The sequence below is a fragment of the Ochlerotatus camptorhynchus genome, unplaced genomic scaffold (assembly GCF_037179485.1).
Source record: "Ochlerotatus camptorhynchus isolate MF236.1 unplaced genomic scaffold, CSIRO-AGI_Acam_v1.1 ptg000432l, whole genome shotgun sequence".
In the NCBI taxonomy this organism is placed as follows: Eukaryota; Metazoa; Arthropoda; class Insecta; order Diptera; family Culicidae; genus Ochlerotatus; species Ochlerotatus camptorhynchus.
The window spans coordinates 1,253,936-1,271,598 of record NW_027040918.1 but is presented as its reverse complement, the minus strand read 5'-3'; the positions used below and the strand labels follow the sequence as shown (position 1 = coordinate 1,271,598).

At 43.5% G+C, this 17,663-nt stretch overlaps 1 protein-coding gene across 2 annotated transcripts in view; it reads right to left on the bottom strand.

Moving 5' to 3' along the window:
• Window positions 1-17,663, bottom strand: part of LOC135711355 (uncharacterized) — a 679,421-nt gene that overhangs the window by 561,285 nt on the left and 100,473 nt on the right. The gene's annotated exons all lie outside the window — the stretch shown is intronic.

Here is a 17,663-nt window from a genome sequence, read left to right as displayed (position 1 = left end):
GATACACCTAATTACTGTTTCACATTTGATAAATCATCACAAACCTTCCGCAGAATTCCCCATCAAATGTACCTACCTCGCTTCACTGCACTGGGAATTATCGCTCTCTCCCTTCGAGGGTATTAGAGTTCCATTGGCTTAAGTCGGTGACTTACTTACTGCTCGACTGTGAATCGATAATAAATAATTAATGACCTCTGTCACTGATGAAAATTTTCAAGCTTCCGAATCTTTGCATGACTGCCTTTTTCAAAACAAAGCTTGCTTCCCGCTCCGGCATGTCGTTCTGATGTTTTCCCGCCCAAGGGTTTGTTCTTTGTTCCAGTAACATTGGCACAATCACTCGATTCGAGATACGCCACCCTTTAATTAGTGAAACGAAAATCGTGACAAATTAAAATACACAGCACATCGGACCCCGGCTGCTGGATGGGTGTAACATTTTGCTTCCCTCGGGAAAACGAAAACTTTGAATTGCCGGAAAAGGTTAGAGCACAACCAAGGACGGGGGCACTACTGTGACAAGTGCTGGCTTTGCTTGGGGAGTGGAGAAAGTTCTCCGAGACTGCGTGGAGTGTAGTCATATACAAAGGACTTTCCGGCGGCAGTCTAGCGACAAGCTGGCGGTAAAGTTATTAATCATCCTCCACTCACAAGGAAAGGCTTCGTAACTGTAAAGTTTTGCTATTGTATCTCGGAGCGTAATTAATCAAGCAAAGGGTAATAGTCGCTCTTCAAACCAGGGAAGGCTTCCGATGTGGTTTCCCGTCGCAGATTGGGGTATGGGAAATGGACTGATTGGAACATCAGCTTGCTGCTAATCATCCGTCCGTCTAGTGGATTTGGGCCGAACCCTCGTCAAAATTCTCATCACTCACCACCAATTGAGGTTGACTGGCATCGAAAATTCCGCAAACTGCCAACCAATCGAACCCATCCAGTTAATCCTAATCACGAACCAAACTCACCACCCGTTAATCCTTTACCTGGGCGCTGTTTCGTTTACGACTATGGGGTACTGTTGATCGTTGAATCGATTTCTGCTTCACTCACCCTCGCCGGCGGCGTCTAAACTGAAAGGGTTGCCTTCTTCTAATAATCCCGAACCGAGTGGGTGGCATCCAAAAATAAAGAAAAATCCGATTCGTTCCGGTTGGTTCCATCTTCCGGACCCACCTTTCGTTTATGCTTTCATTTTCGACCTCCCGCACAACAACCCATCGAATTCCCGTTGATCGAGGCTTAACGAAGCGAATGTTTAACCACATCACACGGAATCCCTGTCATCCATCCTCCTGATTTGTGCTGCACGTTCCGTTCCGTTCGTTCGTTCGTTCGATCGTTCTTTCATTCAGCTTTGGCACGGTCGTCGTTCTAGTTGGTGGATGGGGTTGGAATTTCACTGTTTGTTCACCAAAGCCAAACTCAGCGAACCGCATCCATCGGTTTCGCCGCCCTTGGTATGGTCGTCGGTCCGGGCTTCGGGTCTCTCTTGGGAGCCTTGGTGGTCGGCCAATAGGTTTCCCATGCGGTGATGGCGGGTGACATTTGCCAAACATGGCCTGATTTCCATTTTTTTTTTTCACTTCATCTGGAAGACCTTGAAATTGCGTTTTCCGTTGGTTGACGCGGTTTTTATGCCGAGATGCTGATTTATTGGAAATTGAACTGGCGCTTTTCGTGGAGCAGTGCGGTAAGTTGGAAAGTGAAGAATATAAGCCTGTACCGTGCGGATAGCCACGGTTTGAACTGAATTATGGCTGTCTCAAAAGTGTTTTTTTTTCTCATTCGGTTTTCAGCTGGTGTTGGTGGTTTCTAGTAGAGTACATATCTTCTTCGGCCTAAGAGCCCATTTTCAGGCACAGTTTTGACGTAGGACTATGTCTGTGATTTCTATATGGGAGTACACTTTGTGAAAACCGAAAATGGAACATGAAACAAAATTGTGAAAGATTTTGAACGTTAATAACTCAGCTGTCCCTGGTCCAATTTCAATAATTTTATCACCAATTGATCAGAAATAAGGCTACACATCGATAATAATGCTCGAAATGTTGATTTTCAAAACGAAACTATTGAAAAAGTGGTAAATTTCCAACATTGTCCAAAAGCGTCGAATTAACTAACAAATCCACCAATTACGTACATGCATATGCTGCTTCCCCAACACAGTCATCAGAGAATCATTCCAAGATAAAACATGTCGATGTAGCATTACGACAAGGTTCGGTAGTTCAGTGGTTACCATTTCAGAAGGTAGGGAGTTCAATCCCAGGCCTGTCCCCTTGCTTGCAATTTTTCACTTTACCTTATTCTATCCCCACTATATTTAAATAAAAACAAATTCTGCTTCAACCGATCGTATCAGTTACCACAGTGAATCTTGATCCAAAAATAACCTACCTCACTAACACAACTATCCTTCCCGAGACAGCCGTGGTGATGTAGAGGTATTCTCGGTCTCTAGTAACAACCGGACGTCGAACAAATCATCCTTCCCCCCCCCCCCAAAAGACCGGAAGGACGTGGCCGGTGCTGTGAATTGATCTATAGATTGAATTAATGTGCTTGTACATTGAAGATGGAAAGCTTATCCGATGCATCATCTATGTAGTTCTCTGTGCAAGTGGATTAGTTCTGATCATTCACGGAGGAGCAACTACGAAGCGCATGGTCAGATAACGTTAACTCGACGGCAAACACATTCATTGATACGTTTTTTGTTGTGGATGATAGAAGAGCATAGCATAAATAGTGCGAAATAGGAAGCCATGGTCATCACAAAAGAGGAAATCGATAAAGAGAATTGACGTCTTTGTCAAGCAGTTTTGGCGTGACTTTCTACCAGCGATTTCACAAAACTGATCCAACTAATTTCTATTTTTTTATGAAAAGCACAGCTTGTCTCGAGGTTCTAGAAGAAAAAAATTAAAGGGTTGTGTCCTAGACACGACCGCAGTATGACGTAAGACCTATCGATGCATCTCTATCAATGATGCATGATATATGCATTTAGGTTAACATCCGACGTCCCTCCGTTTTTACATATTTTGCAGAAAAATACATCCTAAGTCCCTCCTTTTTTACATATTTTGCAAAAAACATACTTTCTAAGCCCCGCAACTGACAGGATTTCCCGCCATTTTATTATGAATGCGGGTGGGGCAGAACGTTTCTTTTGTGCAGAATATGGAAAAAAGGATGACATTGCTTATATAGAGGTACCAGATATGTTTTACAGTCAGTTGTTGGTAATTCATCGAGTGTATGTCTCCTGTTAAGCATTTTTTTGAAAATTTTGGCTCTGCATGTATTTAAGAAATTAATTGTTTATACATAATTGTGCTATATGTTTAGTATTACTTCTGCGTGAAGTCAACGATTAACATAGTTGAAGATGCTATTTCAAATAACAGACTGAAGTGGTAGTTTTTATACAATAGATGAGGAGGAGATGAAAGTATATAATTGATAGTTCCGTTTAGATTACGGCAGTGTGAAAATTGCATATAGAAAGTAGATAGTGAGCTAGGACAACTTTTTGGGAAGGTACAAATCGGTTTTATCATCTCTCTTTACCAAACTCCCCCTTTGGAGCGGGATGGTGAGGGGTGTCCCCCCCGCCACCACTGGCAAAAAGAGATGATCGCCGACCGCTCAAGTACCAACGATGTTGGTTGTCCTAGCTCGCTATCTACTTTCTATATGCAATTTTCACACTGCCGTAATCTAAACGAAACTATCAATTCAATACTTTCATCTCCTCCTCATCTATTGTATAAAAACTACCACTTCAGTCTGTTATTCGAAATAGCATCTTCAACTACATAATTGTGGTTTGCTTAAAATTTATTTCCCGGAAAAAAAATGATCGTTAAAGTTCATGTCTTTTTCGGGTTATGTTAAGGGGGAGGGGGTTTTACATGCACGTTTTTTCAAGTCTCATTCCTCATTGTGGTGGAAACGCCGTGATCCACCTTTAGCCGCTGACTTAGTCCTGCCTGCTGCAGGACCTAGTGCCACGCCGTCCGAAGCGGTAATGAGCAGAGGCAGTTAGTTTAAATGATCTTTATTTTAGTTTAACTTGGACGATTACCATATAAATTTTTACTAAGTGATTTAATTGCTTTCTTCATCTTTAGGTATGGGCAAAATTCAAAATTTGTTTTACAGAATTAGTCCTAGACTTAGTACACGGTCGACCACCTTGGTGGGATTGGTTTGTTTTGTTTTTAGAATTTGAAGAGAAACTACTTAATACTACTATTTACAGCTTAAAACTAACCTACTCTACTATATACACTTAACCTACTATGTACAAATTGCTTATTAAAGCATGTTCAGAAAGATTGCATTTTTGAATAAATTTAGTTGTCATATCATCAATTTTGGAATCTACTTTGGGAATTTCTGCCTCTTGATGGAGGTCTGCTATTCTTGTGTCGAATGGACGATCTAGGATCATCCTCAACACTCTATTCTGTGCAACCTGGATTTTGTTCCTGTGGGTCTGAGCGCACGATTCCCACACCGGGGCGGCATAGAAGATCGCGGGGGCTATGATCTGTTTGTAAACAGCCAGTTTGTTTTGCCTTGAGAGGCGGGATCTGCGGCAAATGAGCGGATACAAACACCTAACCAAGGCGGAGCACTTAACTAGGGTTTTCTCTATGTGCGAGCGGAACAGGAGCTTCTCATCGAACAACATCCCGAGATAAGTAACATCAGTGGACCACTCGACCCTTGTACCATCCATTATTACGGTACAGGAGGGAGACGGTTTAAGTTTTAATGATTGTCTGTGAAGGAACATGATCGCTTGGGTTTTCGAGGCGTTGATTTTGATTTTCCACGTGGTGGCATAATCAGTAAAGGTGTCAAGGCATCGTTGGAGCTTGTTCGTAATTTCACGAGGCATCCTACCCTTGACGGCTATCGCGGTGTCATCTGCAAACAGAAAGAACACGCAACCGTCTCCTAGAGGAGGGATGTCCGACGTGTAGATGCTGTAAAGCAGTGGTCCCAGCAGACTCCCTTGCGGAACACCTGCTGGGATCGGAAATTGTCCCGAAAGGGAACTATTCAACGACACCCTGAACGACCTTTGCTGGAGATAGTTACGGGTGATTTTCACAAGGTATGGTGGAAAGTTGGAGTTACAAAGCTTGTATATAAGTCCGTCGTGCCAGACATTGTCAAACGCCTTTTCGACGTCTAACAAGGCCATGGCTGTGGACTTGGATACAGCTTTGTTACTCCGGATGTTATTCATCACCCGCACTAGCTGATGATTGGTGGAATGCCCCTTACGGAACCCGAGCTGTTCCGGAAGAAGAATGTCATGTTCCTCCACAAACTTGTTTAGTCGACTGAGGATCAATTTTTCGAACAGCTTGCTCAGCGCTGAGAGCTGGCTAATCGGTCTGTAGCTTGACGGTAGTGAAGGGTCTTTCCCAGGTTTGCGGATCGGGATGATTTTTGCCACCTTCCAGATGCTTGGAAAGTAGTGCAGCTCCAAGCATCTGTTGAGGATGGCAGCCAGCAGCGAGTGCACCCTCGCGCTGAGATTTTTCAACTTTAGGTTGAATATTCCGTCAAACCCGGGAGCCTTCATGTTCGTACTGTGTTTCAGCGCTGAGCAAATTTGTTCCTCTGTAATCCGTTCTTCTGGAGGGACGGCACAAGGGGAGGCATCTAACGTCTGGACGCACTGCACAACCTGGTTCTCGAGTGGACTTGGGATTGTAGAGCCAAGCAAATGCGACTGGGCAATGTGCTCCCCAATTGCATTGGCCTTCTCTTCGTTGGTGATAAGCCGTTCGTCATTGACTCTAAGTGGTGGAATGGGCTTGGGGTGAGACTTCAGCACCTTGGCAACCTTCCAGAATGGTCTGGAACGGTCGTCCAGGTTCTGAACGAGCCGCCCGAAACTCTCGTTCCGGATTGAGACCATTCTGGAAGCGATCTGCCGATTCAGATCGACCATTTCGTATTTACGCTGCAGATCCCCAGTCCGCTGAAACTGGCGTCTACGAACATTTCTGAGCCGAATCAAGAGTTTGGTGTGGGAATCAATTGCTTGAAACTTACCCCTCACAGGAACTCGTCGAACGCACTCTTCGTCAGCCACGGATATGGCTTGATGGAGACCCTCCAGGGCCCGGTCGATGTCATCCACTGTGTCGAGCGGTGGGTTGTCGTCGATGTGGCGGTCGACCACGCGTCGAAACTGGACCCAGTTGACTCGATGGTAGTCCTTCCGCTGGCACGGTGCAGGGGCCACGTTGTAGCCCAGCTCGGTCAGCACCGGTTGGTGGTCCGAACTCAGGTCGTTGACGGCAACCGGCTTGGCTAATCTGGTGTTTGCCAAGAACAGGTCCAGCGTCGATGGGTTGCCCGTCGGTGATGTGAAGGTTGGTTCGTCCGGAAACCAGACGGAATAGAGACCATGCTGGGAATGGTCGAATAGCAGGCGGCCGTTCTGGTTCTGCTGGTAGTTCCGCCAGGCCTCGTGCCGGGCGTTCAGGTCCCCTCCGATTACAAAGCGGGCATTGGTGTGGGTTATGATGGCAAGGTCGTTCTTGAACTGCTGTGCTGCACCATTGCTAACGGTACATTGCCGGGGGCAGTAGACAACGATGAACCGGACGTTTCCGGTCGATGTTTCCACCTCAACGCCGACGGCCTCGATGATGGAAGTGCGGTAGTGGGGTAGGGTGCAGTACTTGATGCCTTTCTTGATGATGACCGCGACACCGCCCCCCCCTGGAGCTGGTGCGATCAAGCCGGACAATGCTGTGGTCGGGCAGCCAGAAGCTGTCACCGGTCTTGAGGTGAGTCTCGGTGAGAAGGCCCACGTCGATGTCGTGCTTGCGGAGGAAGTCTGCAAGCTCAATGTTTTTCGCCCCTACGGAGCGAGCGTTCCAGTTGGCGATCTTTATGTGAGCAGAGGCAGGAGAGCAGCGCTGATTTATATCTTTTCAGGCTCAAGCAGAATGACGTGCAACCAAGTGGTATTCGTTTATGATGACTGGGTTTGGGAAAAAAGCTTATTTCATGAAAACAGTGATAACATTATCATTTTTACATTTTCAAAAGTTTAATTACAGAAAAATTTGAAAAATATTTATTTCAGCAGGTTTGTAATGTAATATCCTTTCGATTGGCGTATTTTGGTTTTAATTTCATCTATAAATGACAAAGTTATAAGCGTTAAAAACCTGACACTCCTTCACCACACATATTTTTTGATTTGCACCCCAGTATAGTCGACAAAGACGTAGTTCTACGTCAAAATCTCAAAATAATGTTTTATTTAAAAGTTCGAGTGATAGTAAACGTCATTTTAACTGCTCGAATGAAGTGGTTAATCGGCATCGCACCGCTTTTGGTTCTAGGGCACAATTTTTAGATCAGGATTCACTGTGATGCGATCAATTGTAAGCAGCAGAAATTTCCTTCCTCTTGTGGAATCTTTCAGTGGCTCTGAAAAGGGCCGGTTTTGTTAGATTTCGACGGAGAAATTAAGAGCGTTCACCACAAATATGAAGAGCCAGCTAAATGTCCTTTGGTATAATTGTGACACGCTTGGCGTGGATGGCGAACAGACCGACCAGATAGGCCTCGCTGGATTCCTGTAGGGCCATTAACGGCCGAGCTCTGGAAGCGCATATCGGTCTTGAAGTCCTGGGCGATTTCACGGACCAGACGCTGGAAAGGCAACTTGCAGTCAGCAGCTCGGTCGATTTCTGGTAACGACGGATCTCACGCAGAGCGACAGTTCCTGGCCGGTAGCGATGAGACATCTTCACTCCTCCACTTTTCTCTGACTTCCATTCTCTTTTATAACATGCTTTTGCTATGTTCAACCAATCATAAACGATGAAAGAACAAGAACACAACAACAAGAAAAATTTAACCCTCGAGTAGGCATAAAAAAGCCGAAAATTAGAATTTCTTGTCCCATTCGTTTCAACCTTACCCGAAGAAACATCAACAGCATAAACAATGACTGGACGTGGCAAGTGAGGCAAAGGACTCGGCAAAGGAGGAGCCAGTTGTGTTGCATGATAACTTACAGGGTATTACCAAGTCCGCCGTCCGTCGTCTGGCTCATCGTGGGGATTTCAAGCGTATCTCCGGTCTGATCTAAAACCCGAGTATGCTCAAGGTAAGGTGTTGCTGGAAAACGTCATTCGTGGCGCTGTTACCTGAAGCGTCAGGGACGCACCTGCGGTTAAGCTTCGTTCATTTTCCCTATCCAAAACGGCCCTGTTCAGGATCACCCACAAATTTCAAAACAGATTGTTTCGGAATTCTACTAAGCTTGGCATGAATGAAATTCCTGGAACCAGCAAAACGGTAGCAACCAAGCTCCTGAAGCAACTGGGCTCTCTGAGTGCCCATTTCTCGTAGCGATGAAGGCTAGCGCTGCCTTTCCAACCACCGGGTCAACCCGTGTCCAGCGTAGCCGTACATAGAAGTATTTATGATGATCTTTATATGGTTGACATAGAACTGCCCTATTGCATTGAGAAGATAGGGCCGTTTGATTTGTCAGATGAGTTCTGATGAACACAGCTTGGCTTTGCTGTTGGCTCACACTCCGGTACGGTGCAGATTGGCAACGATGATAAACGCCCTGAGTTAAGAGCCTAGAACTCGAAAAGTGACAAAACTGGGCGATGGTTTAACGTGTAGGAGTTATACTTTTTACTGTCAAGGCGGACGTTGCGAACGAAAATTAAGTCCGCTCACTATCCATGTCCAGGTGCAAATATTTCTTCATGAACTCGACGAACTTCAAGTTCCTTTCGTTCATGAGGTCCATGTTAAAATTACCCAGCACAATCATGGGCATTGACTCCAAGCAATATTTCGTCAGATTCCGCGCAGAAAAGTTTTGCTTCTGCTTGTACGACAAATCTGTACGATAGTTAATAGAACAGAAAATCAAAATATAAAAATGAGGTAAGGAAAATAATTAAAATATGGTTCAATTTAATACTTGGCTCAATAAAGATACACATTACAATTTCCAAGTAACAATTTTGGTTTTATTAAGGTTCTGTAGACCATGATTTAGGCTTGTAGAATGCTATAAAACCTCTATAAAACTGGAAATGTTACTTGGGTTTATTATATAAGACCACGTAGTCCTACGTCACCATTGCGTACATAGGACTCCATAGGGCTGTCCCTTGTAGTTTTTTTTTTATAAATTGACGTATTTCAAAATCAAACTGTTGTTGCTATACCGTGCCGATTCAAATTTCGGACACTTAAACTCGAATTTCGGACACGTTTAAAAGTTGATTATCTCGGTCGAATATGATCCACATGTCTTGTAAATTTTAAATTTTTTTGACTAGTGCCCTCCACGATCATCTAACATTATTACTTTGTTTCTAACTGGATGTAATATTTAATTAAAAATGAAAGTGTCCGAAATTTGAATCGTCCGAAATTTGAATCGGAACGGTACTGTGCTAGCAATTGAAAAAAAGAAGTCCAAAATTGGTAAAACATAATTTTAAATCATCATCCTCAAGTATACGATCACCTAGATTGTGTCTATGAGCAAGCATTTTTGAAAATAGTTATAGCCTGTGCTCCATGTTAAAAATATTAAATAAGGCAAAACTAGAATTAGGACAAAATAGATCTATCCATACGCAAAAAAAAGTATACCAGTAGCAAAACAAGACTGGCCGATTAACTATAAAAATAGAATGCCTCGCAAGTAACGCCACTCGACCTTTTGCAGTTTCTCCCAAGGCCGAGTCCACTGTAATCTTCGGGAAGATTAGGGAAAGAGAGAGTTGTGAGTGACTACACCCGACTTTAAACGAAGGGCCAACGAACAGAATATTTTTTTTTTAATTCATTTTAGCCTATGGCTAGTTCATCTCCGGAGAAAGGAGAGGCTTCAGAGTGAGTTACCTCAAAATACATGGTATATTAACATTTTGGAAATAAATTTGGTTGCTGGCTCTTCGACTTATATGGAAAAAAAAAAATACATAAAATAGTGAAACAGAGGAACAATAGAAAACAACATGATTTAAAACAAGCTACAAACGAAACTGAGGACAGCTGGCATGAGTCCAATAGAGGAAATCCATCCAGCTGAGATGTCCCGACGGGGCGACCCCCGGCATAGTGGTTAACATCCATACCTCTCATGCCAAAGTCACGAGTTCAAATCTCACCCCCGGACAAGTCACGAATGACCCAAGAGTGTTTAAGTGACTATTAAAAAAAAAAAAGATGTCCCGACGGCCGAATGAAATTCATGCTATATCAAGTGGTAGATTTTGGTTTCTTTTAAGAAGGACTCCCGAAGATTCTGGTCCTCCGGGCAATGTTGCACAGGATGTGTTCGACGGTGTAGAGTACCCCGCAGATGGTGCAGCTTCTGCGGAATGGCAGACCACTATAGTCATAGTAGAGTTTGGTGTGCCCGGTTCGAAGCAGCGAAATCACGCGTTGATCCCTCAGGTTGTCCAGTTCGCTCCATGCTACAGTTGACCCTTTGACTTTACGAATGAAGGCAGTTCTGTTGCGGAACCACTTGGCCTCCCATGCAGCTCGAATGGTCCGCAGATCCACCGTCTGACGTCCTGTAGGGGTACGTTGTCGGTGAATCTGGGACCCGATGTTCCCGCTCCTGCAAGGTGATCAGCAGACTCGTTATCTGGCACTCCGCAGTGTCCGGGAATCCATGTGTACACGGTATTCGGTGGGGCGTACTTGATAATCGCCTGGATCCATGGGTGTTTTGGTGCTTCCGAGGCGATCGCTTGAACGAAGCTGTGTGAGTCGGTTAAGACAAGTATTTGGCTGGCGTCATAGTGGCACGGAAGATCGTTGCAGCCTCGGCCGAGAAAACCGAGCACTGTGGAGGAAGACTGCTGCTTTCAGCAATACCGTCTCCGAAAATCCCGATACCTACTCCGTTTATCGATCGGGAGCTGTCGGTGTACCGGTGTACGTGATCGGCATAGTTGGACCCAAGTAACTCGATCTGCGCAGAATCACGGATGCATCCCCTGATTTGAAGTGGTTCTTGATCCGAATGTCCAATTGGTTCGTGAAGAGTATCAACTTTTCTCTCCACTTTGGCCACTGGCGATGTCGGTGGCCGTGAGGAGGACTCTGTTCCACTCGTTGAGAGGAGAAATATCCTATTATTTCCGGAGGTCTTGGCGGAAAAAGCGGTGGCTTTTGTGGCAATATTTGCGTTTAAGCAGAACCGGAAAGGAAGAAGACCCGCTTCGATGCATGCGGCGTCTGCTGAAGTGAATATCAGGATACCAGATATGATGTGGATGTAGCTGTTGTTGACCGGTGCTACACACTTAGAAATAACTAATTTTACACGTGACGGAATCCGTCTTTGACATAAAAGATGAGACGTAAACAAACATGTCATGTAATATTAAGTGCTCCGAGACTGTAAAGTTCGTTGCTCGACGAAAAGTACGTTTGATTGAGCTATATTTCGCGTCTGTTATGACTCAAATGTATGTCAAAAATGACGCTCGTATATGTCACTCTCAGAGCACCTAAATTTACATGATTTTTTCTAAGTGTGTAGGGTTCAAACCAGCTTCTCGGAGGCGATACAAGTAATTTCCGTCCCGTAACGCAACCTACTGTCGATTATGGCTCGCGCCACCTGGAACCGAACATCGCGGTTGTTGGATCGGTGAGGCCGAGATATCGTTTTAACGAGGTTGAGTCTACTGCGGCAGTCCTTTTTAACCTGTTTTAAATGCTGGTCGAAGAAGAACGTTCGGTCGATCAGTACGCCGAGGACGCGAACTGTTTTTCTGGTTGGAATGGATTGGTCGTAGATCGTAATTGGGATGCTTGGTGATGAGACGGACATACGTGGCATCGGAGGCTCACCCTGGCAGACAGCTGGAAAACCCATCAAGTCGGTCCATTTGACGACGGCAGAGACTGCCACTTGCGCTTGCCGTAGGGTTCGGATCTGTGTGGGACCGGTGGCCACAATCAGCACATATGTAAATGCGCACAGGTAGCCGGTCAAATACCCCGTTCATTGCCACCAGTAACAACATGACTGCGATAACGGAGCCTTGAGGGACTCCGGTCTCCTCGCTGAAACTTTTCGACCGCATGTTCCCCACCACTACACGGAATGACCGGTCGGTCAAGAAGTTTCGTATGAAATTCAAGTTCAAGCCCCAGTTTGTAGGTTTTTCCATGACGGCTGGCGTCCACGTCCGGTTGAAGGCCTTGGAGATGTCCAATGAGATGATTTCAATGTGGTGTTGCTGGTCGTAAGCTTCCTTGAAGACATCCTCCAAAGTAACAAAGTACGTGGACGTACCGAAACCTTGTCCAAAGGCATGTTGTCGGTGGTCGAGCAAGCTGTTGGTCTCAAGGAACATCATGAATCAACGGTTCACCATCCGTTCGAATACCTTGGCCATGCAGGATTTAAGAGCGATTGGCCGGAACTTAGATGTGCCCTTGTCTATTTCGTTTGCCGGGATGGGTACGAAGAGACTCTCCTTCAACAGCGTCGGGTAGGTATCCGAGACGCAGAGTTGGTTGAGCATCTCAAGCATGCAACACTTGTCCTCAAGAGGCCGCTTTTTTAAAAGTGGATACCCGAGATCGTCAGGTCCCGCAAATATGCCGTTGATTTCGAGGTTGTCCGTGTCAGGCAGGATGCTGAACTCAGCGAATAATGTACGGGTAGGCTTTGCCAACTGCTGAAAGTGGCTATCGTAACCGGAGATGGCCGAAATTTCTGCGAAATACCCTCCGAGTTCTTCGGCGACGGCTGCCGGTAACTCCGTTAGCTTGTACATGTAATGGCGTCGAAAATCGAAATCACGGGAAAATCGAACCTCCGTTGAGTTCGGCCGAGGTCACCTTCCCTAATCTTAGGGTCACGGTTTCGCTTCACTTTCGTTCGAACCGCAGATTACAGTGGAAGTGTTTCGTTTTGTTCGCGTTATTGTATAGCTTTGTAAAATGAGTTAAAGCAACGTGGGTTTACTTTGTACTTCTAACTTCTCCTAACATTTGTCTTTTTTGTACTATTGTTAGCTATATGTTTTCTGCATGTCCTTGTTCAAATTTAATTAACTAGAATTGCCAATAAACAACAGTACACTACCAAATGCTGGAATCTGAGTCGAAGTAATAGTTCAGTGGATAAATTAGAAGAAAAGCACAAGAGAAGACCAACAGGAAAGGGACATGTAATTAGCAAAGGAATGTACTCTTTCACTTGCCAAGTAACCAGAGAAGGGAGTAGAAGTGGATTAAATGTTAATAGTTGGTGAAAATTAAAAGAGAAACCAGATAACGTTGGAAGTTTTGAAAATATAAGTGAGGAAGTAAATTGTACATAATTAGAATGTGAAAAGAAGAGGATCAGGTATGCAATTAACACCATATGTGATGACCCTGGGACAGGCACGTGTATTTAAATTAAGAGCGTTATTTGTATGCGCAATAGGACCCGTAAATCATAAATCAGAAACAACCTTCAGGGAAGGCTCCGAATAAGCTGTCTGGGACCGTTTCGTTCTTTGAAGAGCTAACTTTGTTCTCCCACGAGGTTCTGGAAGAGAGATCTGGTCCTCGTTGCACTGACCAGGGGATTGCCTAGTCATACCCGCGGACCCAGTTTCGTCACCAATCGGGCTACCGGGGCCATAGTAGTGAGTAACTGGAACCTACACTCGCCACGGATCATCCCCGGAATTGTCGGTGGTTGATAGCATCTTCACCACCCTTACCGGTACCCAATCAGCATGGTAATCGTCGTCCTTCTTGAGCCCAATCACCACCATGTTTCCCGCCATCAAGCTAGTCATCATCTTCGAGACTATCACCACCACTACCACCCGGCGTGGTTCAGCAGTTGCCGGCCGGCCAGGTATAGTTTAAACGAACACACTACACACCACACGCATACACACAGCATGTAAAATTTAGTAAAATACCACACTATTCGAGTCTAAATCTACATCAGCCGACCTTGAGACTAAATATAGTTCTCCAGATTGAGCTAGCCATCAAAGGAGGTCGTTGGATGACCAACCCTCACTGGTAGGCCGTTGCTTAGCCAAGCCCGCCGAGGTGTTTGTCTGGTAACCCTTTAGGTACCCCACCCTAGCAGCAACACTCCTTGTTGATTGTTTAGATAGTTAGTTATAAAGCTAAACGCAGTGTGCGTCGTAGGCTAGATTTTGTGTGTGCGAAGAATCAAATCTAGACCAGGTAATGTGCTCGTCGACGTGCTTGTTAAAGAAAATCTGTGCATTGAGGTAAATGTTTTTTTTTTCAACAGCCGATGGTTACGTCGACTTCAAACGCCATCATCTGCATCCCCGGGTGAAATATTCCGGCAACCGTCCCCTTGTCCGGTGGAAAGCGATACGCAAACACAACGTTTATCGGGGTTTTTTGGTTGTCGAATGCCACTTCTGGTGAGATCACCGTTCGTCCACCCACGTCGAAATCGATGGCCGTTTAGCAACCAACGGTCGAACGCGGTTGAACTCATTTGGTAAAAAACTGTCTTGGCACAAACCATTTGAAGTTTGGGAGGCTAATCAGGACCCAAATTGGAACCGTTTGAGCACTGTGGAGCGAAAATTTCAAATTTTGCATCAGACTAATGGACGCCCACCCAACCCATTTATTTTAGACGCCCAAATCTCAAATCACTCCGGATGTGCCTACTGATCGACAGCACCAATGGTAAAAGCAAATTACCAAGCGGCTGTTTGGGAGAGAGAGAGAAATATGTACATATTCTACACGATCTTAATTTTCTACTGATATTATCCCATTTATTTACAGTCAGGAATCCTTATTGCCGGATCCTTATTGCCGGGCTATCCGCGAATAAGGATACCCACAGCTTATGGGATTTTCACTAATAGGGGCTGTGGTGGATTATCACATTTGTTTCAAAATATAGAGCTATACTGTCTTCAACAAAGTTGTTGTACTGGGATAGACCAACAAGCCTGTGCCATTGGATTTAGATTTTTAATTGATTCACTTTTATGTTACTTATGACGGGTGCAATAATACATACATGGATCTTAGGTCCAACATAGAATATTTTGAGATCCTCGCTATATAGAAAGTTACTGTCTTCAGCAACAAGTCCTTTCAGATAGTTGCCATATTAGTTCAGAACTCTCTCACTACACAGCGCTAGTGTGCACATGAGCTTCGAATAAAAGCTTTATCCCAAAAATCCTGACCATATACCGTGCGGGACCGAAATCCGTACAGCACCGAAATCCGTACACCCTGTTGAATTTGTTTATTTATATGCATCATAACAATGTAAATATTATATATGAATACATATTCATGTTCATTCATGCATTAGCTTAATGTTTACGTCAACAATTAAGCAGAATGTCATGCAATTAAAATAAGAAAAATAAAAACCTTAACACGTGTCGGGCATTTCTGTCAATCGGTTGCGTTCTTAACGATTTTCTAAGAAAATCTCTCGGATTTACTTCAGTTTGTTAAGCGTATTTCAGTGATGTTTGCAAGTAGTTTCCTGAAGGTCGATCGAAAAGGTTAGTGTTTATCGTTTTATATCTCAATTCTAAGCAATGGATCGTTCATATGGTATTTATTTATCAAAATTAGTACTGTACGGATTTCGATCCATATATAACAGCTGATTCTAAATCCGTACACTTGTGCATCACTAATGACGATTCTACTTTATCCAATGTTTTTCAGCAGATCATGGAAACTAAATACACGCCGGAGGATTTGGAGAAGACTATGGCAATGATGCGTGCGGAGAAATCTTACCAAGAAGCATCCAGGGATTTTGCCGTTCAATTCACCACCATAAGAGATGCCGTATTGAATCGCTACTCTCTTATTTTATTCGTATTGTAAACGTTATATTATTAATATCTTTTAATGAAGAGCGTCAAGAACCAGCCAAAAAGTAAAACAACGCAGCTCCCCTACAGGATATCACCAACACGCATATACAAATTAGGGACCATGCATAAATGACGTAGCATTTGAGGGGGGAGGTGAGGGTTTCAGAATTTGTGACCGGCCATGTATTGGATATAGCCAAATACTCTACGAGGGGGGGGGGAGGAGTATAAAATTGATCAAAAATATGATACGTCATTTTTGGATGCTCCCTTACAGAGCAGACAGAAATGGGACAGAGAGCATTCCCAGCAGTAGCTACCAGCGAGGAATGACCGGAAATAAACATGAAAGTAGTGCGGGCGAAAATTGATAAAGAGAACGCAAAGAAACAAAGGATTGAGGAACGACAAAAGAAAAAGGTTGAGCGAGAGAGGAAGAGGAGGAAGAAAAGGAAGAAGAGCAAAGAAAGTTCCCTAATAAACAAATACCATGAACGAACTTTATTCCGGATGGGTAAACTTTCCCACAAATGGTTTTGATGATACCCCGAACACGTCGTTAAGCTCTCTATTATGGTTATGTTTTAGGGTTGGAAGCAAGAAAGCATTATAACTTGAAAAGGCAATGGTAACAATGGAGAAGAAGCAGAAGAAAGCTGTGGAAAAGAAGCAATGAAAGATCTGTATTTTTATGATTATTACTCTTTTGACGTATTAAATTAAATTAAGTTAAAGTCGTTATTTTACCAATTTTAATTTTCATGCACAAAACGAAAAACTAATCCTTGATGTCAGTTCATTGTCTTTTTTTGTTGGTTTTTAAGATGGTTGTGTTTTTCTTTTACTTATCCGCCATTATAGAGCTACCATCTTAGGAACCGGTTAATTTATCGCTTGATGCCAGTGGGTTGGTGGAGTTCCAAAGTATGGCGCATCTTGCACGTTATCACATGTAAATTTCAAAAACCTCGAAGTTGTGATCGGAGGAAAACTCCAGTAAGAATATTTAACCCAAAGCACTGGTATAGAATAAAATTTGGAAGAAATTAATCCTTAAACATGATATTAGTTAGCATAAAAATCCAGAACAGTTACCTTCTTAAATAAAAAGAATTCAGTTACCTCTCCTTTGAATCGATTGGAGCATTAATCTAACGCTGATATCATTAGTTAAAAAAGTAAAAGTAAAATAAATGAACTTGAACCTTTGACGAATGATTCTTATGTAAAATCGTGCACTGAATTCAACAATGTAGTCGAAAAAATGTCAGTAGGATAGTTTTTGAGATACAGTTAAAAATGAAAATTCACTTTAAACAAGTTTGATTACTATAATACAAATATCTCCGGTTGTAATGAGATTATATCAATTATTTTAACGCTAAATTAGAGGTAAGACATTTTTTCGTTCGATCAATTGAACATCAATTGTCAGTGAGATTGATGTTGTTTATTAATAGTTTGTTTTTTAAGTTTTCCTAAGAAAAATTTAATTTCTGCTAAGTTTTTAAGCAATGTAAATTAAAATGTTTATGGTGGTTCTACCATTACTCTCACGGAAAAAATAGTGTTATAACGATCGAAATAAAATTTTATCACGTTTAATTTGGCGTCAAAATAATTAATATAACTTCATTGCAGCCAGAGATATTTGTGTTTTAGTTTTATTTAACGTGAGATTTCATTTTTTAGCTAGGGGAAGGAGGGGCATAGTGAACAGGTGGGGCATAGTGAGCATCT